Genomic DNA, 6,705 nt, shown 5'->3' with positions numbered 1-6,705 from the left:
AAGCTATGGGAATGCAGCAATACAAGAAAACACCTAACAACAGAAAGACAAGCATGACACCACCAGAATCTAGGGAATCTACACCAACTAGAACTGAACACAACAACAAAGCAGAGGAAGCAGAAGGGAAAGACTTAAAAATTACCATCATAAAAATGATAGAGTCACTCAAAGAAGATGTGAGAAAATCCCTTAAAGAAATGGAGGAAAAAACAAACAAAAAAGTGGAAGAAATAAATTCCTTGAGGAAAGTAAAGAAAGTACAGAAAGCCAAGAAAAAACAAGCAGGTGAAGTAAACGTTTCAGGATTTGAAAACTGAAATAGACAAAATAAAGGCAACACAAACAGAAGGAATGCTGGAAAAAGAAAAACTTGGCAAAAGATTGGGAACGACAGACACAAGCATAACCAACAGAATTGAAGAGATGAAAGAGGAATCGCACGCGCGGAAGATAAACGAGAGGAAATAGATTTATCTTCCATAGAAAATCGTAAATCCAACAAATACTTAACATAAAACATCCAGGATATATGGGCACCGTGTAAAGGCCAAACCTAAGAATAATAGGCATAGAGGAAGGTGAGGAAGCCCAGTTCAAAGGTGCCGAAAACACATTCAACAAAATCACCGAGGAAAACTTTAGCAATATGAAGAAGGACATGTCCATGAAAGTACAAGAATCATACCAACCACCAAATAGGCTGGATCAAAGAAAAAAAGACCCCTCAACATATAATTATCAAAACACCTCGCATACAGAATGAAGAAAGAATATTAAGAGCAGCGAAGGAAAAGGGACAGGTAACATATAAAGGCAGAACTATCAAAATTACATGTGACTTCTCCATTAAAACCTTCAAGGCTAGAAGGTCCTGAATAGATGTTCTACAAGTACGAAGCGACTATACCCAGGCTACTATACCTAGCAAAACCTTCAATCAAAATAGATGGAGAAAACAAGATATTTAATGAGAAAACCAGATATTCCCAATATGTATCTACAAAACAGAACTACAGAAAGTATTGGAAGGAAAACATCAACCCAAGGAAGTTAATTACAGCAACAAAGACATAGGCAACAGAAACTCTTACTATACCAGAAACCAAGGGCAAAGAAGGACAAATATATTCACAACACCACTGCCAACAACAACTCTAAAACAATGACGAATCAACAATCAGTTGTTGTTACCCTCAACATTGTTTTTAACTCGTGTATAAAAAGACACTTGGTAAAGGAATGTATAGGAAGACAGAAACCATCCTTCTGCTGCATAAAAGAACACATCTAAGCTTAAAAGATAGATATTACCTCAGGGTAAACGGTTGGGAAAGATCTTCCAATCAAATAAAACCAGGAAGCAAGCAGGAGTGGCTATCCTAATATCTAATAAGTTAGACTTCAAATCAAAATTAATCAAAAGAGATGAAGAACTACATTTTGTATTCATTGCAGGAGAAATCCATCAACACAAATTCTCAGTTCTGAACATCTCGCCCCAAATACAAAAGCAACCACATGGAGTAGGATGAAATCTGGATTCTTATTATTTTTGGTTATTAACTTCAAAGGATATAGATACATTCATACACACACACACACACACACACACACACACACACACACACACACACACACACATATATATATATATATATATATATATATATATATATATATATATGAATGTATCAGGCGGTTCCATGTCATGTCAGACTAATTTTGAGATTCTTTTTCTATTAAGTTTTATTAAGCCTACCCTTCTACAGATAGTAAAGGTTTAACTCTCTTCTCTATTTAGAGCAGTATGCATGGAGATTCATAATGGATATATGTCATGTCTACCTCGGCTTGCAAGGAAACAGGACCACGATTATTCTTCAAGCAGTTTATTCAGGAACCTTGTACATCAGCTTCTTCTCTGCTTCCCCCAGCCTCAGAAAGCCCTTAAATGTGTGGTCATTGCCCAATCAGTTCCTGGGTAGGCCACAGAAGGAGGAAGTGAACCAGATCCATCAAGCACTTCCAAATAAGACTTGTTTACAGCTTAGCTCGGACTACCTGGCATCCAGCTAGGCACCACCTTGGGTCTGTGGCTTCCCACGGTTCCACCTTTTTTTTTGTTTTAAACACAAAAGGCAAGAATAGAGGTCTCATTTCTGATGAACAAGAGACACTGTAATGGTCTGACACCAGCCAAGCTGGTCCACACCTGTCTGCTATCTTTTCTCAGAGATGGGATTATGATAACAACCCATATGCAATCAGACTTGCCCTCCGTGAAGCCGCTAGAAGTTAGCCTCAAGTGCAGTATTTCGTCTCATATCCTGAACGAGCATGATGACTTCTTAGCCTTTTAACAGAGTTAACCAAGCCTGAGATGTTTTCCCTGCCTCCATGACTGTAAGGCTTGTGCAATCATGTCATTCCTTCTCTGCTGTGTAACCCTCATCCTGCAAATACACTATAAGGCTATGAGACAGACTAGGATAAGAATATCTCCCAGGTACCTATTCCTGCCCATTCTTTCAGGTGGTTCATGGCTTGAGTGATCCATGTAGATAGTCCCTCTGCAACTGAGACATCTACACAGGTGGAATTCACATGCACGATGGAAAGTCTCAGGTCCTGCATTAACTTATTGAATTTGCAGGACCAATTGCCTTAAAGATACTGAGAAACCTGGTTAGACATATTGGCAGCCACTGAATACTTTTCATATGGCACAGAGGTCACACACAAATCTGATGTATTCCATTGAAAGGTGACATTTCCCACCATCCCTCCTTTAATCATAGCCATGGGGGAGAGATCAGTGCAGCTACCATTAATGCCACAGAGTAGCCAATGATCAAAAGGATTAGAGGCTCCACATTGATCTTGGATTTGATTACAATAAGGGGTCCACCTGGGTTGTAGGGGAATAGTCTATTTAACCCTCTCTCAGGCTCTAGGCCATCAACCGCTAATCCAGGTGGCATTACTCTTAAAAATGGTTTCACCACGTGGCGATTAAGAGCTTTCACCTGAGCTAATGCAAATCAGCATTTATTTCAGGGGGTCTGGCTTGCTCAAGCCACACTAGTCTGGAAGGAATCCACAGCTTTTTATTTTCTGTGGAAACAAAAATAGAAATCCATTTCCCCAGTAACTTAAATTTTGGAGTCAGAACATTGTTAAAATAAATAAATTGAATTAATCCAGCAGCATTTTCTTTAACAGTTGTTGTTTCCTCAGTAGTCAGACAATACAAAGACAATATAATACTGTACAGTATCCAGATTCTATCAGAATGCAACAGCTCCTGAAGAGTGAGATAAATGGGTTGTGATGTTGAATTCCCCATTCTTTCACTTTTGGTTACTTTTACCTTGTCCAATCCTGGAACTTTATAGCTCCCACCGGAGACCTTATTGCATCTTTACAGAGGTCCTCGTCGCTCCTACCAGAGACATTATTGCCTCTTTATTGAGGTCCTTAACTTGGTCCCACCTTACCTGGGACTTACAAGTCGACCACCTTGACTGCAGGAAGTTCTGAGCCATTCACCCATGGAGAGAGGATCCCCGTACGGGCCACCCCTTGTCGTGCTTACCTCAGACAGCAAGGAAACTCGACCATGACTCTTCTTCAAGCAATTTTATTCAGGAACCTTGTACATCAGCTTCTTCTCTGATTTCCCCTGCCTCAGAAGTCCCTAATTGTGCGGTCATTGCCCAATCAGCTCATGGTACCTGGTGATCCCGGATAGGTCACAGGAGGAAGTGCACCAGATCCATCAAGCACTACCAAATAAGGGTTTTTTACAGCTAAGCTTCGACTACCTGACATCCAGCCAGGTGCCATCTTGGAGCTGTGTCTTCTCACAGATATTTAGGGTCTAAAATTAAAGTAAGGCAAGAAGACATTAGTCAGATGAGTATGTCTAATTTTACACTGGGTGTAACAAAAATATCAGAGATACCTTGGTGTTACTTTGATGTTCAGCAGGGCTTCATATTCCTGGGTCTGGCCTTGCCCCTCAGCCCGGGTTTGTGCCAGCTCTGACTGCAGGTGCAGAAGGACCCCATTGAGCTGCTCCATCTGCGCACTGTATCGGGCCTCGACATCCCTAAGGCTGTTCTTCAAGCTGATTTTCTGATTTTTCATGCCATCCAGGTTGATCTCCAAGGCCTGGAATGTGCGTCTCAGGTCGGTGAGTGTGGTTTCAGCTTCTTTGATTTCAGCAGACTGGGTGGTGACTATTGTGGTGTTCTCATCAATCTGCTGGGACCAGTACTTGTCCACGGTTCTTCTGAGCCAGTTCCTCTTACTGGGCCCGGATGTCAGCCATGATCTTGCTGAGGTCCTGAGATTTGGGGGCATCCAATTCCACGGTCAATCCAGAGCTGGCAATCTGGGCTTCCAGTCTTTTGACTTCTTACTCGTGATTCTTCTTCATGAATAGCAGTTCCTCCTTGAAAGCTTTGATTTCTGTCTCGAGCTGCAGCCTTGTGATGTTGGTGTCATCCACCACATTTCGCAGTCCATGGACGTTGCTCTCCACAGACTGGCATATGGCCACTTCTGTCTCATACTTGACCCTGAAGTCATCGGCAGCGAGTCGAACATTGTCGATCTGCAACACAATGCAGGCATTGTCCACGGAATTCGCAAACATCTGAGCCCTCAGGTCCTCGATTGTCTTGAAATAGTGGCCTCAGTCTCTGATGACCTGGGATCCCTTCTTCTCTAGATGTTCCCAGATTTTGCTTTCCAATCTCCTGTTTTCAGTCTTCAGAATCTTCACTCTGTCCAGGTAGCTGGCCAGGTTCAGATCCTGCATGATCTCCTTCTTGGTCTGGATACCACCCATTCCAACCAGGCCTGCAGACCCCACCCGAGCCACCCCAGACATTTGTGGAGCAGGACACAGAAATCCGGGAACCAGAGACCCCAGCACCTGCATAGACGCTGGCCGCGCTGCTGGCAGGCCGACCCGCTGGCGGGGCATCAGCACAGAGCCCAGGGACTGGTAGTTGGTGGAAAAAGTGATGGAGCCGGGTGGTGAAGCTCATATTGTCTGGAAATGAGAGTGAAGCGAGACACCGGGCAAGAGTTCTGACGGTCGTCTGCTTCTTTTAATTTCACATATACGTTCTTCTTCATATTGGGAATGTTTTCCTTAAGGAATTTGATGAATATGTTTTCTGCACATTTGATGTTTACCTTCTTCTATGCCTGTTAGTATAGTATTAGGTTTCAAAATTTCATGGTGTACCATATTTCCTGGTTGTTTTGTGTTAAGGATTTGTTGGATTTATGATTTTCTTTGCTCGTTAAATCTATTTCCTCTAGTTTGTCTTTAGTGCCTGAGATTTCTATCCTATATCTTGCATTCTTTTGTTGCGCTTGCATCTGTAGTCCCAATAGTTTGCACAGTTTTTCTATTTCCAGCATTTCCTTAGTGTTTTCTGTATGTCAGTTTTAACACTTGAAATATTTCTTTAATCTGTTTGTTAGTTCTTGGCTTCCCTTAATTTTCTTTTGTTTTCTTTTTCTATTATTATTATTTTATTTTATATGTTGATCCCAGTACCTTCTTCCTTCCTCCCTCACTCTCTCGTTCCCTCGCTCTCACCCTCACTCTTACCCTCACTTCCCCCTCACATGCTACTCTCCCATCCCCACACCCCAATTCCCCATATAGGGCAATGCCATCCAAGGGGATCATATAAATCCATCAAGTCATTTGTAGTATAGAGTAGGACTTTTCTCCTGTCTCTGGGATAAGGCAGTATCCTTCCATGGGGAATGTGTCTGCAAGTTCTTTTGTGCACCAGGAATATATTCTGGCTCCACTGTCTGAGGGCCCTTAGACTGCTCAATCCTTCTAGGTGATACCCATATTCATGGGGTCTGAGTCTGTCCCATGCTGGATTCCCAGCTATCAGACTGGGGGCCCGTTAGCTTCTCCTTCAGGTCAGCTGTCTCTATGTGTTTCTGCAACCCGATCTTGTCCTCTCCCTCTGCATCTGGATTCTAGTTCGACTTGGTGTTTAGTTAAGGGTGCTTCCTTCTGTTTTCAATAGGAGGTTTCAACAGGGTTCCATGATGGTGGATAAGTTAGTTGGTGTTCTCACTATATAGGAAGTGTGTTTATGGTAGCCTTTCCACTGTTAACTTAAATTGTTAGTTGACAGCAGTCTTGTAGGTCTCTAGACCTTTCTTTAGGATCAGTTTTCTCTTCAAACCAATAATTGCTACCTCTTTTATGTTCTCTCTCTCTTCTGTCTTCTATTCCTACTCTAACAAAATCTCCCTAGACGCACGTGCTTTCCTCTCCTCCCCTTCTCTTTCTCCTACTTAACTCTCCATTCACTGTACCCCCATTTCCCATGTGCTCTGGGGAACTTGTCCCTTCCTGGTTCTGTGAAGGATTTTATATGAATCTCTTAGAATCCACCTTGTATACTAGTTCATCCAGTGGTCTATTTTATAGGCTGGTGATCCTTTCCTCTCGGTAAAATTCATATATGAGTGAATACATAACATGTTTCTATTTTTGTGACTGGGTTATGTCATTCAGTATGTTTTCTTCAAGTTTCATCCACTTGCCTGAAAATTTCAAGATTCCATTATTTTTTTTCTGCAGAGTAGGATTCCGTTGTGTAGATGTACCACATCATCTTTATCCATTCTTCAGTTGAGTGACATCTAGGT

The 6,705-nt window shown here is 42.1% G+C and overlaps 1 pseudogene; it reads right to left on the bottom strand.

Annotated features, from left to right (window-relative positions):
* Positions 1-3,957: 3,957 nt before the first annotated feature.
* On the bottom strand, positions 3,958-5,060 carry LOC127214748 (keratin, type I cytoskeletal 18-like; annotated as a pseudogene).
* Between the last annotated feature and the right edge of the window lie 1,645 nt (positions 5,061-6,705).

Source organism: Phodopus roborovskii, unplaced genomic scaffold, assembly GCF_943737965.1.
Source record: "Phodopus roborovskii unplaced genomic scaffold, PHOROB, whole genome shotgun sequence".
Classification (NCBI taxonomy): Eukaryota; Metazoa; Chordata; class Mammalia; order Rodentia; family Cricetidae; genus Phodopus; species Phodopus roborovskii.
Note: the sequence above shows the minus strand (reverse complement) of the source record. Positions and strands in the feature narration are given on the sequence as shown.